Genomic DNA, 17,897 nt, shown 5'->3' on the forward strand with positions numbered 1-17,897 from the left:
CCGGGGGGGGTGGGGGGGGCGGGGCCCCGCGGCCATTAGCCCTCGCCTCCCCTCGTCGCCTTGGGTTGGGGGCCCCGCGTTAGGCTGGCCCCGGGGGGAAGCCGCCATTTTGCCCAGGGTGCCTTGGGCGATTTGGGGCGAGGGGCTGCTGCTCGGCCTGCTGCCTGCGTGGCCCCCCTCTCACCTGGCTTCTGTAAAAGAGGGTCGGGAGCGGGTGGTCTTCTTCCCTTCGTATCGCACTGAGGGGTTCCTGCTGCCTCTGGGTTTCTAGGCTGCTGGCACCTACCACCTTCACCCGCTGTCCGGTTTTCCTCCTCCTTGTCTGAGCCTGCGTGGGCACACCTGTGAAGCTCGTGTTTTTCCTTGTGCGTGTGTTCAGGTTGCTTTGTACCAAACGCTCGAAACACCCATAAAAAAATCTCGCTGTTGCTGTGCAGGTGGTTACCTTGTTCCAAGAAATGTCTGAGGAGGTGGTTGTGAGAAGAAAAAGAGGACTTGGCTTCTTGCTTGTCCACCTTCAGCAGCTCAGGCGTTCCAGACTCTATATGTATGATGTTCCCAGTCAGTTAAAATCCCTTCTGTTTAAGGTTATGTTTATCTAAAGTGGGACAAAGCGATATTCAGTCTGTTCTCTTGCCATATGAACGATGGGAGAAAGGACTGGGTTGGCAACTCCCTCGTTGTTACTAGGAAGGCCTGTCTTTCTCTCCAAACTTTATTTTCATTTTGGGTCTTTTCTTTGGCAATCTCAGGTTGTTGCCTAGGCCTCTGCTATATGTTTTAGAAACAGAGACAGCAGTTTTCTTTTTCTCGGAGGAATATTCCTGTAGATGATATAAAACTCCCAGGCGTCAAATCTCTTTCTCTGCTGTAGATGCAAGGTACATGCACAAGACTTTGAAATGTATTTTGTGATGTAAGCACATACTGGTGTTTGCATAAAAGTAAAAATAAGTAAAAAGCCTTCTCAAATCAAAGCACTAAGCTGAAAATGCTATTCCTGATTTGAGGCAGAGGGTGAGTGACAGAATGGGTGACACATGAAAATATTAGCTATTTCACATAATGAGCGAGACGAGCTCACAGGCATTGAGGAGGACGGTGGAAAAAGGAATTATATAGCACATAGCAAGCTTCTGCCTCACTCAGTTCTTGACCCTCCCCATCAGGATATTTCATGTCATTTAACAGCAGCGGAAACTTGCTGCTTAACAAGATCGAATTATTATAGTTGCAGAGTTTCCTGCTTCTGTGTCTTATCCCTGCAACTGATTAGGCTCTCTTAATCCCGTAAAAAGGTAAATTAGAAGGTCTTGGAAGCAGCCTGGCGTCCCCTTGTACTTGCATGAAGATTCTCCCATCTGACTGGTGGTGTGGGGTTCCTTCTTGATTAACAATTGTTTAAGAAAGAAACATTGAGGCAGAAAGCAAGTCCTTTATTTTGGCATTGCACTAATATATATCAAAAGTAGGACAGAGTGAAATAAAATTATTTTAGATATTTTTCCCCCAAAATTAACCACATTTCTCTGTAGGCACATACAACTGAAATGCTGTCAACACTCTGCTCAAACGTTCTTCTTTCCAGACAGAGGCAGATATGGTTTTGGTATTACTGTTCTACTTTCTATTCTTAAGAAATAGTCACTTTTTTCTTCTTCTTCTTTTTTTCTTTAAGTAGCAGAAATCACACAGACTCACACATTCTGAGACAACCAGGGGCTTTTCTTGGTTTGGAAATGTGTATCTCAGCTGGGAAAGTATAATGCTTGTTTATTTTTCTGTGGCCTATTTTAATTATTTCTATTGCTGTGTTCTCTCTGACCTGTCTTGTACTATTCCATCTCTCTTAGTGTAATGCAGTTTGTGCTTTTTGTTAAACTTGGTCCAACCTCTTCACCTATTTTTGTCCTCAGCCATCTATTTCATTACCTGTCTTGTAAGTCTGTTATTCATCAGTGTTGTGGCTGAAGCTGCTGAAAACTGCAGCTGCAGTTATTAGAAGGCAGTTATTAGAAGTTTGTACAATTAATTGTTTTTTTGCTTGGTCCGCTTGAGTATGATAGAAACAGAAAACTTCTATAAATCGAAAAGTGATGTCATTTGTCAGATAATCACTGTTGACATGGTAGACCAGAATTTTGCTTGTCTTTTCTTTTGCTCATTTTAATAAGGTGACACTTAGTGTCTTGGTAAGTCATTGATTTTTTTTTGTTCTGTTCCTTATTCCAAAGACCTTTGTTATCCCCAGTGCTATTTTCCTACTACTGTGTTTGTAATACTCAACCTTCCCTTTATTTTCTGTGTCTGGAATTAATTCTCCCTGTAGTTTACAGTTGGTTGATTTTGCAGGCATCTTCACTCTCACACTGAGACTTTTCTCATCTCAGATGTTTGAATATCTCCCTATTGACCACACTGCATTCTTTGCTGTTGCTTTCCTAGCAGCACTCTGTCCTGCTGACAGTTTTTATTTTGAACTCTCTAGTTCTTTTCACTGTTGGGTTTCATTGTGTAGTGTTTTCCTTCTTCCATAACTGAAACTTCCTATCCACACATCTGGCTTAGACAATGTGGATGCAGGGGGCTGTTGTTTTTCATTTTTTCCTTGTAGAGTGCAAGGATGAGGAGGACACGTTGCTGAATACTGAGCACTTTGTGGCAGATGCTGATGCTGTCGGTGGGCATGGTGCAGGGAGTAGTGTGCTATCTGCATGCCAAAGCACAGCTATAAACGAAGAAGTCGAAGATACGTTGGGAAGAGAAGATAGGATCAGCCCTATAAAGAAGGTGGAGGAAGATGGAAGATACTGTACCCTGCAGGCAACTGGGTCAACTTCCGAAGACTCTGTGGCCCTTGACGGCCAGCTCAGCCTTGCCTCAGTGTGTGGGCAGCTGTCAGATTTCCTCAGTGACGTGAAGGCTGTGTCCCCACTTTCTGTGGCTGAATTTGAACAGGACCCCACAGGTCAGTCAGGGTCACATGAACAGTGTGAGGGTTATTACTCTGATGGGATTGAAAAGGAGGCAAAGAAGAAAAAAAGTAACGACAGAAGTGGAATGTGCGCTGAGAAAGCATCTAGTGGAATCCCTGGAGACCTCTCCAGGCAGGATGTGTGTGGCCCAGCTACTCGCAGATCATCCAAATGTGCTTCAGCCAATGCTGCAGCTCAGCAGTCCTACAAGGTGTCTTCAGTCCTGGAATCTGGAAGGAGCCATGAAGGGACCAAGGGAAAAAAAGAGTTACTTGAGAATCCAGAAAATCTACCACCAGTCAGGAAGAAGTCACGCACCTTCTATAGTGCAGGTAGATACTGGGGAACCCACTGGCAGACAGTGACACTTGTAGTGCCAATGGTGCTGATGTTTCCTTCATCATATTGAAGGCACAACATGGAGGTGCTGAACTGGTCTAACTGGTATTGCAATGCATTCTGCACTGTTAGATGTGTGAAAACTTCTTCAAATAAAGGTTGCTGAGTGCCTTATATTTGAAGTATCCCTAGCGATGCTCTTTGTTTTACTGTGGAAGAAGATTTTTGTTTATCTTTTGTGATTTACTTTTTAAAAAAATAACTTTTATGTTGTTCATGTAGTTCTAAGTATCGTAAAAAATGTTCTGTTTTGGTTTTCCCCTGCCTTGTTTCTTTTGGGTTATTTTGTTTGTTTTCTTATCACATACTCCCCATCTCTCTCTCTTTGAACAATGTATCATTTCTAGAGCAGCTAGAAGAGTTGGAGAAGATGTTCCAAGAAGACCACTACCCCGACAATGAGAAGAGGAGGGAGATTGCTGCTGTGGTTGGTGTAACGCCACAGCGTATCATGGTAATGCCTGTGTGGGTAACAGTGGTGACCATGGGTTCTGTGCAGAAAAATGACAGGGAGAGGGACTGGGGCAGGGTGGAGGAGCTTGACTAGGAAGGAAAGAGGAGCTCATGAGTAATGGGATAGAGACTGCACCTGCCACTGGTGATAAGAGAAGGAAGAGAGCTCACAGGGATGGACACTGCACAACCAACTACCCCACCCAAAACGGCAGTGGGAGTCTGCGGTTGCGTACTCTGTCTCTTCCTGTTTCCTAAGATGAGACATGTAATGGGGAGGTAAAAGAGGAGGATTGGAGTTAATCTCTTTATCTTGAAGATCATGGGCCACGAAGGAAACTGGTGTTTGGGGGTATCTTTCTGCTTGCAGTGAATCTTGCAGATTCTCTGGAAGAAAAGTTTCTTAAGGTTCCTTTCTCTGGAAGAAAGGTTTCTGGCCTCAGCTGGTGTGTGGAGACAGTCATTGCTGATTCATTGCCTGTGTCCCCATGTGTAGGTGGTTTCCTCTCTGAATGTATCCTTTCTTTCCATTTATCAGGTCTGGTTTCAGAATCGCAGGGCAAAGTGGCGAAAATTGGAGAAGTTGAGTGTGAAAGGCAACAAAAAATATCCAACGTCATCAGCTCTGTCAGGCCCCTTTGGGTCAGATGGTTATGGGTGAGGGATTTTGTCTTCTCATTTCTCCACAATAGATACCTAATGCATTAAATCTTTTCCTTTGCCATTTCCCCTTTATATTTAAGCTAAGGAAAGCTGACCATGGAATTGGACCTCTGTAGTGTGTCCTCTGTATTCTCCAGCCTGACAGATTTCTCGGCAAATTGTAGTGGGCCCTCTTAAGAGGGCTTTTGATTAACCTGTAGGACTGTTTTGAAATAAAACTGTTGAAATCCCTCTTGCTGAACTCATGTAGAAAGCAGGGGGTGAGATAGAAAAGGTCTGTGGAATCACCCCTTCATTTTTAGTTTCTGTGAATGCATTGGCCAGGTGCTTTGTGTGCACCTGAGAATTCTTTTATCCCAGTCCTCCCACCATCACTTTCCATTTCCATGGATTTTCACTTGGTGATGGAAATGCTGCTTGCATATATCAGTCTAATAAAGTCATGGGCTGCTTTGAAGAAATACAAGCTAGAACTTCTTGTAGGTGAGCAGGGGACATTTATTGGAGGGTGGGGGAAGGGAGTATGTGAGAGGATACATGGTGTTTCAAGGGGGAGCGAGGGAGGGAGGGAAGAAATTAGTCTCCACAGGGAGGTATTCATGGCAGTCTGCAGTGAGAGTCTTCCTGTGAAGAAAACAGAATGAAAAGAGAAAAGTGAAAGATTGGAGATCAGCTGACTGATTTCATGGCACTGTCCCTACTGCCTGTCCTTTCCACACTAGTGACCTGGGGCCACTTCCCCAAATACTGTTGATACAGCATCCCTTGCACCATTTCCCCTTGCACTTGTAAGTCAGCCGGCACTTTCTCTTTCCACCTGCTAGTGATCATGGATTGCCCATTGTAGGATAGTTAGAAGAGTGTGTATATTTTGTCATAATGTCTTGTCTTGTCTTTTGGTCCATGCTCATACCCTTTATGTATACCTCCAGGGCACCTCTTCTGCCCATGCCTCCACTGCCTGACATTGCTCATGACCAGTCTGCCATGCTGAATGTAGACACTACGGCTGGGAACTACTCCAGCCTGCTCAGTGGACATCCTGCACCACTTGCCTCCTCCTCAGGTGAGACCCTTATTAGCACAAGTATTTTGCATAGCTGCAGCACTAGCTGGTGGTGCTGGTAGGTTCCGAAATACTTTAGGGAAGGCCATGTGAGAGCCTTAGGCCATCAGTCCAAAAAGTGACACCAGGTTTAACAGCTCTCTGCTAATCGAATATCTACCAGCTATGTACCAGCACGGTGGTGCCTCTGTGCTAATGCTAGAACCAAACTTGCAGTCCTTATTTGTGTCCTAGCACAAGCCAGCAAGGAATTCTGAATATGACTTCATAAGGATATGTGATTGGGACTGTAATAGGTGTTTGACACTGGTACCACTTCTCTGAATGACGATAAAAAGTATTCTGGCTATTAACCTCTTCATGGCAGATACAGACATCCCATGTTCTGATTTAGACTGTAACGTTCCGGCTACAACTTGTAGTCAAGTGAGCTGTATGAGGCAGATGCATTGTATAAACTGTTGGGGTAGGAAAGCCTCCCTCAGGTACTCCAAAGGACGTTCCTTTACTTCTCCAGCCAGTGCAATTTTCCATTTTGTGCAAGACCTTGAGGGAGTGAGAATAGTTGAGTTCTTTAGCAAACAGCCCAATTTAATTGCTGTTGCAGTGTTCTTGACAGTCCGTGGGGTGTGCTGTTGGACCAGTTTTCTACCTGAGCTGCATTTAGACTTTAAAGATTGATGGCAACCAAAAAGAAAGGATTTGTTCAATTGTGTATTCATGTGTGGAGTATCAGAGCATTCCTCAGAGTCAGGAATGTTCCCTAAAGCATTTCCTATATATGTTTACTTTTCCAAGTTGGCAGAACTTGAAAATATTTCCAAAATGATGAGGATTTCACCACTTCCTTAGGGACGGATCTCCCAAGCAGTAGATGTGCTGACATGTGGTACTGTTGTGCGTATTTTCCTGCTTTCCGGTGTAATTCATTCTTTTGAATTTCATGCCATCATTTCTGCCCCCTCACTGTATTCTAAATATACAGGGTTATCAGTATTAAGGGCAGTTCTGTGCAAGTCATTTTCTAATAATGACCCAAAGACTTTAATGTATTTTTAACAGTGTTGATGCCTTAAAAGTATTTTGGCACTGTAGAAAGCAACTATAAGATTGTATCAATAAGCTTAGAATACTAATAAATAGATATGTATGCTAAAAGTACCTACCTGAGATACTTTCTTGATATCGTAATTTAGCACTTCTGTCATTTACGTTTGCCTGTCATAGTCTCAAGGCAAGGACTACTTTAGTCAATTCTATGAGCTGTTTAACCAATATGACTGTAATCCAGTTAGTTCCACTTTTTCCACTTCCTCCTGCAGCAGAGTAAATATGGTCAAAGTGTTTGAATAATTCACTGCTTCCCAGAGTGATGAAGTGGTGCAGTCCTGTATTTAATTAGATAAAGATCAAGATTTTGCAAAATAATTCATTTAAAGGAAACAAACCAAACATCCTCATATTTCTACACTTGTATTCAGAACTCTCTTGGTTCCTGAAGTACATTTGCAGACATGCTATTTAGTCAAAAGAGAGTAAAGTCTGTTAGAGAAATAAAGTTTCATTCAGGGATATGATCTTGTCATCTGTCTGTATTAAGCAGTTTCTTTCTGGGGATTCTGCACACTGGGATGCAATTCTCCATGTGGAAAACACAAGCAATCTTTCTAATAGGAAAGAAATGTCCCATCTGAATTCTTTGTGCAATGTGTAAGGAAGAAAAAGGGCAAGTGAATGTCCCTGAGAGTGGACTGCGTATGTGAGAAAATGAGCAATAAAGATAGCTGGGTTTTTACTACTTGAATCCTTTGAACTTGCTGCTGACTGCCACCTATTGCACTTACTGTGTATGCATCTAGCTTTTATGAAACACATGCTTCCTTTGCGTGTCTGAAGCTCCTGTATCTTCAGTGTTAAGGACATGTGAAGATGAGAATGTCCTTCATTCTGCTAGATCTATGTGAGGGAACAAGCTTCCCCTTGTTCTCTTCAAATCATGCTGGGCAAGAAGTAATGAAATCTATTTGTGTTATCTAAGGCTGGTGAATACTTTCCAGATACAGATCTGTTTTGAAAAAAAAAAAAAAAGTACCGTTTCTAAATCACTTTTCAGAAAAGAGGCATGCTTTGCTAGTGCACACAAATTGTGAGGTTTGGTGATTGGTTTTTAACCTGGTTTCCTGAGGGAAGGGAGGAATATGGTGTGTGTAATAAGCCACGCACTCTTTTTGTTTCTGAAACCCACCCTGCCCCCCCCCCAAATTTGTTTAACTAATCAAATTTGGTGGAAAGGGGAATTCTTAAAAATTACGTTCCCACAAGTCGTGGGAGAGTTGGTGCCTGGGCAGAGTAGAGATGTAATTAGTGCTCCCTCTGAGGGAAAAGACTTATTAGGTGTAGAGTCCTCACAGAAGAGAGATCTGCATGGCACAATTGCATGAAAAGCTTCAGTTGCAGTTTTGCCTTACTAGATGCAGGATAACACAGCCATGGGGAATGAAGCTTGCTTTTTTATTATCTAGCATTGCCTAAACAGACTTTTCTTTTTGAGAATGAAAGTGGAAAATGAAATGGAAAAAGAAAGACAGTGCGACTTTTGAATTTGTTCAGCCTCCTTGCTCAGAAAAAAGTTTGTCAATAAACAGGGCCATCCAGGGTCCATCTGTTTTCTTTATTAGAATATCTCAGAAAATTAAGGAGATAAAACTTGGATAAAATCCAAAGTAACAGATGCAAAATAAAAGAGGGAACAAGTGAATAAAAAGGTCATCCATTTACAAGGCAAAACCAATTGCTTAGTAAAAGTGGCCCTTGCGGAAGCAGCTCATGGCAGGTTTCAGCAAAATAATCTCTGACCTGTGCACAATGGTGCAGTTGTACTCAGAGACCTGTGGCCTAAAGGAGTGGCTATTCAGGTGCATTCCTTGGTAGCACTGTGTTTAACCACTTTCAGCAGGACAAGCAAATGACTTAAGTGCATGAGAACAGTATGATCTGTTACTCAACACCATTAGAGTGTTCAGTGCTGCCTTTTCTGTTGTTTTTCCTTGCTCTAGCCAGTAGTTCTGACTGTTTGGGTTTGGGTTTTTTTTTTTAATGTCCCACTGTTTTGTACAGTTCTCCAAACAAGCTGATTAAAAAAGCCCGCAACTTGTATTTGAGATGTGCTCTGCCTTGCTTGCAGTTATGGTTTCTGATTTTTATATTAGCTACACTACTTGCCATAAGAGCCTTTTGTGCTTCAAAAATTCAATCTTGAGCTTGCTTTGATCTTAGAATTGTTTTTTTTACTACTTTTGCTAGACAGGTAGCTTGCTTTAAGTTAATGGAGGGGGTTTTGACATTTGCAGTTATTGGAAGTTTTTCTTGTTTGTCTGAAATTTCTTATAGAGATATATACCTGTGATTTGTTGACTTAAAACACTGGCTTATGTTTTCTTTAGAGTTGACCCTTTAGAAAGAAAAGTTACTTTCTATGCCCCTGGTTTGTGGGAGGAGATTTTTCTGCCCCACTGGTGCTTTTGCAGGAAATACTTTGTTTCATGTGGCTATCTTGCTGAGGACACATGCCAGGAGCCCAGCCTATGCTGGTATCTCTTATGCAAATAGCAAGATGATTATTCAGTGGCAGAGGTGGGATTGTAATGGAAGTCTTGGGAGCAATTGGATGAAGTTGGATATGATCTGTCAAAGAACAGTAAATAAATGACAAGCTCTGATAATTTTACTTGTAGGATTCTGGCTGTTGAACAAATTACTTTAAAGCTGATGTGTAGCTGACATGGCAAGCAAGAGTCATACCTTTTAAACAAGAGGCAGGCTCTGGCCTACTGAAAATCCAGAAGAGGATCAGACTGACACAATTCTCAAAGCAGTGCAGTTAGAGACTGAAGTTGGTTTACTGACCTTCAGTCCATTAAATGAAGAATGCCATTGCTCCTAAGTTTGATTTTGTCATTTACAAGAGAAATGTATTTTCTCATAATTTCAAGAAGAGGATGTATCTTGTGAAAAGCTTTGTGATGGCCTCTAATGTTCCAGTAAATGCTGCAATTACACAGGCATGTTTCATTAAAAGAAACTGGATTGGATGGTGTATGATGTAGAGACTCATAGTAATACAGCCTTTTGCTGAACTCTCCATCTGATGCTTGAGAAAGCAGCCCTAGCAAGTAGACCATCTGAGGTTAGACTGGTTGCTCAGCCTGTAAACAACATCAGCTGCAGTGTGCCCAACACTGGGCTTGTTAAACAGTTACAATCATGGTCTCCCACCTTCCAAACAGTCTGCAGGCAGCTGCACAGTTAACTGCCAGAATTGTTGCAGGTGTCTCATGCCAGGGCCTTCTGGAGTCAACATAACAAGTGCTTGACTAAGAAAGTAATGTATGGCTGATGTCAAGAGGAAGAGCTCCAATGCAGATAGGTGTCAGTCAGGTCACAAATCTTGTGCGCATAATTTAGTCTGTTACCAACAGTGAAAGGAGCTTCTTACAACATAGTCTCACAGTTGAAACCATGCACTGTTGTAAGTTCGTGGACACCTCTCTAGAATAGGCATCAGTCTCCTTCAAGGCTGGTGAAAGACTGAAATCACAGTCATCCCGACAGAAATAACACATCCATTTTTGTTAATTTAAGACTCTGTCCCATTCATTGGAAGCTATTTGCATTAAAGAATGGGTCTCTTAACTCTGCTAGGATGTTGAGGAAGCAGCTACAGTAGGGGGAAGACACACGTGCAGCTGAAGACTTAGAATAGCCATTCTTGAGTTAAGACAAGTGTAGTGCCAGGACTGGTTTAGGGATCTGAAGCTGTAAATTATTAAATTGCTCTCCAGAAATTCCCGAGGTTGTCTCATGGACTGAAAACCCAGAAATAATGGAAACGATAAACAAAAATCCTACTGTTACATTCCCATGTTCACTGGAAAGCCTTCTGAGGTTCTCTCTACATCGATGTTAGGAAGAGCAACAGAATTGTAAAATATAAGTATTACCTCAGCCAGTGATCAGAATTCATCATTGAACAAGATGCTGGAATCTTCTGTAAATATAACGTTAGATTTAGCAGATATTACTCCTCTGGGAATTGTTTAATCTTACTGCATTTGTGACTTTATTCAGAAGACAGAAATTCAGTGTCTTTCTTTGGAAGGACAGAGATGTAGAGGAAACTTTAGAAAAGGCTGAACCAGCTCTTTGGATGCAGAGTGTGCTGTCTTCAAGATCTCATTGCCTATGGGTCATGTTGCCATGATCCACAAAGATGATCTGCACTAAGTGTTGCAAATATTTCAAAAAACCAGAACTTAATTCTTAGTAGGTGTGAAAGTGGGTTTAGAAGTGATTTTCTGGGCTATGTTGTTAACACTGCTTGTATTCGTCCTGAGCAAGGCTAAGGCCATCTGCAGAATAACTAATCCTACTGTCATTATTGAACTGAAGCTTTATCTGGATATAGACTGTTTTTCAGGTAAGTTGTGCCCCACATGGCTGCTGTTTCATAATGTTTGTGTGAACTGCTACATTCTGGGACAGAATGGTTGGGAGAACCAGTGCAAATGAAGGTTTTAAAAAAATCCATTTTGACTTGTGAGGAAACGAAACATTGTCTTGACTAGTGCTTTGTTGTGTGGGACTGGATCTGTGCTGTGTCAGAAAACAGGAGTGTGACAGGTACATCATAGATGCTGCCTGACATAGAGAAATAGTGTGTTCAAACAGAAAAAATAAACCGCTGAGAATTGCCTGGGCATGTGAATGCTTTAGAGATGCCATCCTAGATCTTGCTCTATTTTTCTAAATGAGCCCCAAATCAGGGCTATTCAAGTTGTCTTTGAAACGTCATGACTCCCTCTCTCCATAGTTGCAGAGAGTTGAAAAAGATTGGATGTGGGAAGATGCAGTAGGACAGACACAATTGCACAGCACACTGGGGAGTCTGAGAAATGGTGCTGCAAGGTGTTGAAGTGGCATCTCCTTATCAGCTCTCTGGGCATGCATTTCAAAATTATCTAAAGGTTGCTCATGCTTGCTGTGACAGCTTTATGTTTAGGTTTTACGCTGAAGGTCTTTGATTCACACCCTGGTGGAGTGCATTTGATGTTACTCTGTAAGCCTGCGAGCGTGAAGTACAGCTGTAAACTGTCCACGCTACCAGCTTTCCATGAATGCTTTACAACATGTGGGAGTAGACCAATGTAACCTGAAGAGTCAGTGTTATTTTCTCATATTTGCCTCATCCTTGTGCTGGTTCAAGCCTAGCTAGATGTGAAAAATCATTTGAAATTGTGTCATGTAGACCTGATGGTTACGCTTCTGGAGAGAAATCATTTACTATTTGGCGTAATAAAAGAGAATCTTGTTCTCTTGCACCATGTGCAAGCTTCTTGAACTTCTGTGTATACTTGTTACTCTGGATCACCAGCATACGTGATTCTGACCTTTTCATTTCCTATATTGTCCTCTTTCCACAGAGGCTGTTTTGTAGGAAACTGTTCCTCTCTCCTTTTCCAGCAGTGACTGAGGAGACAGGTCACCAAACAAGATTCTAGCAACCAAATGGTGTTGGTTTCCTTTTCCATCTCCCAGCTTCTTTTTCCCAAGGCCCTTCAGCTGACACCTCTGCTTTTTTAATTTTTTTTTTTTTTGGCATGACTCATCAGAGGCCAAACCAGAAGTGAAAATTTGGTTAAAAAATGGCCTAGACAGCGGATCTCTAAAGGCATGCTTTTGTTTCTTTCAAAGCACAGTTAAATTTTTCAAAAGGGTAATCTGTCCAGTACACTCTTCCCGAAGGACAGTAGAGATGGAAGATGGCCGGGGGATTGTTCCTGGCTTTTTTCCAGGAAGTACTTTGCTTCATTTGGCTGCCTTCTTGAGAGCTGAATAAATCCAGTATGCAGAGACTGAAATCATGAAGGTAATCTTATTTAACCAATAAACATCATCCTCTGTTCCAGAGAGCTTGCTACTATTCCCTTTTACTTCCCACTGCTCCCTTTTGCTTCCCAGCAGCAATGCTGGTATTTGTTTACTTTTATTCCCATCGGTTAATCTCCACTCTTTCACTGGCATCTTGCTTTCCTGTTCTGTCATTCCTGTCATTCCCTCTGCTTGTTCCTTTTAATTTTTGGTATGGCAGCATGGTATGACAGCATATTATGACAGTCTCTCTTTTTATTCACAGTCTCTTCAGTGGCAGAAATGGTGGCATCTTGTGAAGTAGTTCAGCCAAAGGCGTTACCACAGCTCAACTTCAGTTCTAGCAGAATGGAGTGCTTCCCTAGTCTTCCGAGCCCTCCACCCATCCGCAGGGCCAGCCTACCTCTCAGTCTGTCCGTCAACCCCCCCAGTCATATTGTTCCCTTGATGGTGGATACTCCCAGCAGTGAATGCAGCTCGTCCAGTCAGGAAAATGGCTCCAGGGAGGCCTTCACTTACAGCATCCAGAATCAAGGGTAGGAACAGATGAGATTGGCTTTGAGGGAGATGAAAAGGGAGATGAAAAAATTGAACCCTGGGAGAAGCCTTGGGCGGGTGAAGGTGGGACATGGGACCAGGAAATAGGTGGGAGCATAGGTGAAAAGTTAGACATGGGAGTGAGAATGTCCTTTAAATGGAGTATGAAAAAACTACAATGTGTGTAGTAGGACAGGGCACCTGCTATCAGAAAAGTGATACCTTTAATCAGAGTGCTTTCAGAATTGCATGCCTGTTAAGCGAAAGTGGAGTTCAGAAGCACAGTGACAAGCAGTCCTTGAGAGAGGATGTTTTAGGCATTGGGGCGTGCTTTGGAGAGTGGGAAGAACTGAAGGAAGGGTAATCCCCACTCACGCGCATTGTTAAAGAATCCTGCAGTGAAAGCACTTGGCTCAAGTGGTTTCTGTTGCCCTTGCCCTGTGCCTGGCATTTGGGAGGAAGGGCTGGAGTCAGATCAAGCTTGGAGCAGCTGTCAAGAGGAAGATATAACTGTTGTACAGGTTGCTGTAGCTGTTGACCCTACTTCAGTCTCTCCATTGCCTCTCTCCTTGCTCTCTGCAGCTTGAGTTCACCAGTTTCCTGCAATTACCCTGAGCAGCTGGAGTCAGCAGGCAACCTAGAGACCACATACTGTCAGTACAGCAGCCAGGGTGGAACTTACCAGCTGCCTCAATATCCCCAGCAGCACCAGCTCTCCCAGTTCCACCAACTGCCAAGTCAGCTGGCCAGCAACGTGCTCTCCAGCGTCCACCTCACTCCTACAACAGCCACTGAGTCCCATACAGCTTTCCTCGCCTTACCTGGTAATAGTGGAGCCATAACCTATGGGGCAGCAGGAGCCACGCAAGGCTACGTACAAAACCACATGGTGGAACAGCTTTTGTTACAGCAGCCAAGTGGAAACTCAGGTAGATTTCTGAAATCTTCTGGCATCCCGCTCCTCTGCAGTAACTAAACAGTACCCTGAAACATTCAGGATGATCAGTGGTTTTACTGATCACTGTGACAGAAAGAAGGAATGTTCATATACATACATAAAAATATATATATATATATGCTGCCCATCTTTTTTAATTTTAATTTCCTTGTATGCTTTTTTAAAAGTGCTGAGTGACCCATTAATTTGAATCAAAAGTTACTACATAGGCTGCATGTCAGAGAGAGCGTTACCATGTGAATATGTCAGGTAGTACAATGGTTTCGTCTGGAATGGAGAGCTAACTTTTCAGGAGTGTACTGTTGTGCAAACAAACATGCCTTCAGCGTATGTGGGTGGGGTCAAGGGTGCGAAGTGAAAAAGGTGCCACAGCAAACAGAAGCAGAAAGAAAAACAGGCTTCTTCTGGAGAAACCCTTTTGAAAGAATGTTACGTATCTTAGGGTAGTGCAAAAGAAGAGGGTCAGAGACAGGGGCCAACAGAGTATGGATATAGCTGCTTTCTTTTTCTTCCTCTGACATGAATTTGCAACACCACTTAATTATGCTGAAGTGCTTTAATCTTTCTAAAAAGTAACTAGGTAAAAATGGCATTGTTGGTCTCCTTGTTTTGTGTCAGGGATTTGTATTTTAAGTTAAGCCCAAGTACAACCGAAAGATAAACTATTGCAGTTTGTTTAGACCATCAGGTCTGTTAAATCAAGCTCCCAGTCCAAAAAATACATCTGTCCTCTTCTCACATAAGAGAATAAAGAGTTTTCAGACCACAGATCCTGTTCCTGTTTTTGTACCATTCTTGTGGACCTTGTCAGGGAGAGAAGTCTGACTCACAGACTGATGGGTGCAAGCTGGCTCATGTTCACACTGTTCATGGCTAATGTTCTCCAGAACAGGTTGGCAGCACCTGTGCTATCTAGCACACTTGGCCTGGTTCTCCTCTCTGGTTGCAAGGCATAATTATTATTTTCTGTGTTTTTTTAGTTTGAAGTGCCAGAAGTAATGAGAGAGCTGTCTCTCAGTGCACCAAATGAATGTTTTTATAGCATGATGCTGGAAGTGTGTTGCATGCCTTGGGGCTTGTCATGCAAGCATAAAGGGATGTGTAAAGGTGCAAGCCTTGATAAAGTTGGAGGATTTTTGAAGGAACAGAGGCAGAGTTGATGTTCTCTTATTCCATACTTCTGTCTGGAGCACAATCAGCAGTGCATGGCTCTTGTGTTCAAGGAAGGGATCCTATGATTGTTACGCAGTGTGGATGACCAGGACCTGGAGTTCCAGAAGTGCAATGGGGAGGGAACCAATCTGTTAGTGTAGACACACCCATAATTCTTACTTCAGCGTGTAAGCAAGTGAGCAGTTTAGTTGAATTATATACTAATTAAAAAACATTCCTGCTTCCTGGATTGCCACTTTTATAAATGAAAGTGAAGATTAAGCTTAAGCTTTGCAGAGCTAACTTGAAAAATAGGAGTGGAAGAAAAATGAGGGTGTGTGTCTCTAATACCATTTACATACACACTCAGGATCTGTGCTGAAGTGACATTGTGTTTTCCTCCTAATAACTATATTTTGGATAAATACGCTGCAGTGTAAACACCAGAGTTAACCATCATACGTGCATGATGTCTGCGCTATTGTAGTAACCATTACGGCATAACTGTAATACTGTACTTGCACTGAGCATGCTCTCCTAAGCACAACATATACATTTTTACATATACATGGTTTTAACCCTCCTTTCCTTATTTTCATTATTCTGTCCTTTCTTTGTTGCTTTTTCCTCAGCAGGCATCACTGCCTATCAAGCTGTCCCCTGGAATGATTTCTATATGGAGGGAGCTCCATTCTCGAATCAGTTGTGCTCACGAATGCCATTTTCTAGCACAGCAGGAGGACAGTACTTCACAGAGCAGGTTTCCTACACTCAGCCACCTTGCCTGCCCTCCTCTCCATGTTTTCGTCAAGGGCCCAATGGAAGAACATTGGGATCCATGCCACACACTGGAAAACAAAAGGAAGTGACACCACCAGACCAGAGTTCATACCAGAACCACCAAACAGAGCCAGAGTTGACATCGCTTGCTGAAAGAGAGGAAATAGAGAGTAGCAGCAAGGAAGGAGAGATTATTGTTGGTAACTGAACAGCCAGCTGATTTTGGGGGAGGAAAGGAGGGATAAGGAAAGAGTTCCAAGACAGCAGTTGCTCCTCTGAATGCAGGATCAAAACTGTGGCATGAATGGGAATGGAACTTTTTTTTTCTGGGTTGCTGTTCAAGACAGGTCCAGTTATCCTATATAGAGTTCTTAGATTCATCTATGTTTAGAAGTGGGGACTTACAGGTCAGTAAAATAGATGGCAAAGTTCTGCCCTCTGTCAGACATCATCTTGTTGCAAGCTGAATGGCTACACAGGACTGATTATTTCTAAGATTTCCAGAGGCATAGACACCTCTTTTCAAGGTAGAACTCCCTGAGCAAGAAGAGAGGAAAGGGAAGGGGAAGGGAGAGCTTTCTGTTTGGATTTCCATTTTCGGACTTTATTTTAGAAACAAAAGTACCTTACTCTAGATTTGTTGAAAGGTGTCATATGCCTTAAATATTGTTGGGGGGGTGGGGGGTGGAGGTGTCTAATTTTGAAATATAAAACATTTGAAAAAATTCAAGGTATTCTGTGTCATGTGAGATCACATTTTCTTATGAATCTGTTTGGCTTTTTTCTTCAGATATTAAAGAAACGACTAATGACTGATGCTGCACTCTGAGGAAAAAACCAAAGGAGGAGGAAGCATTGCCATTTTATACTCTGCAAAATAAGAAGAGACAAAAAGAGAGATGAGAATACTATTTGCAACAGAAGCACTTTTTTTTTTCTTTTTTGGGGAGTTGTATTTTTTTTTTCTTGTTGCCATGATTATTTTCCTGCTGAGGAAAGCAGCAGGGAAATTTCAATCAATAAAAGCTTCTGGTCTGTGTTTTTTGCAATCTCCTGGCTTTATTATTCTTAATGAATTCTAATCGTGAGGAGCACACAAACAGGAAAGAGCTGATACAGGCACCAGAGTCCCAGGGGTAGGTGGAAATTCCAGATCATGCAAGAGTCAGAAGGTATGGCTGGTATCCTGGAATATGTGGGAAGAGAGCCCAGAAGAGTAAGATGTATGCAGAACAGGGGGAGGAACTCAGCAACTACACCTAATTTTAGGGACTCCGGACAGTCAAAGAAGTGTCATTGGAAGTCCACCATGGGCTTGGTGTTTGCTAGCCTTGAATTACTTTAAAAAAATTATTTTCAGTAAAAAACCACAACAATAAATGGCAGCAAAACTGTAGCTATAAATGCTGGCAGTGTAACCAGATCCCTGTCAGTTATTAATTGGTTTAGCATCCCATTTGAATTGTAGCTGGGTTTGAAAGTCTGAGGATCGTGTTAAAAATTTTTTACGAATTACTTGATGGCTTAAGTATTTGGTGGGTACCACTTTCTTGAGTTATTTTGTCATCATCTCTGGGACCGACCCAGCAGTTTATTGCTGAGGTGGCTCAGTTATTTCAAAAGGGATTAAGCTCTCTGCTGTCTTTTTCGGTTAACAGGAACTGTAGACAGTTTACATGGGTGTGATAGCATATTTCCATACATTCTGTATGGTATGTGTAAATATTTTGATGGTTTTAATATTTTGTTGCAGCTGTGGAAACTGGTTTGCTGCTAGGTGACTGTAAAAGTGAGATTTGGTAAATAACTATTAGAAATCTTATACTAACACTATGATTGAAACAACAGACAAAAGTATAGCCAAGCAATTAACTAGTAGAGGTAGTTACTCGTAAGTTTTGCAGTTCTTTGCTCTTATGACTAGATGTTCCTGTACGCTAGATGAGAACAATGTTGAAACTGATCACATGTGATTGAAGCTGGGTTA

The sequence above is a fragment of the Haliaeetus leucocephalus genome, unplaced genomic scaffold, assembly GCF_000737465.1.
Source record: "Haliaeetus leucocephalus isolate CR32 unplaced genomic scaffold, Haliaeetus_leucocephalus-4.0 Scaffold473, whole genome shotgun sequence".
In the NCBI taxonomy this organism is placed as follows: domain Eukaryota; kingdom Metazoa; phylum Chordata; class Aves; order Accipitriformes; family Accipitridae; genus Haliaeetus; species Haliaeetus leucocephalus.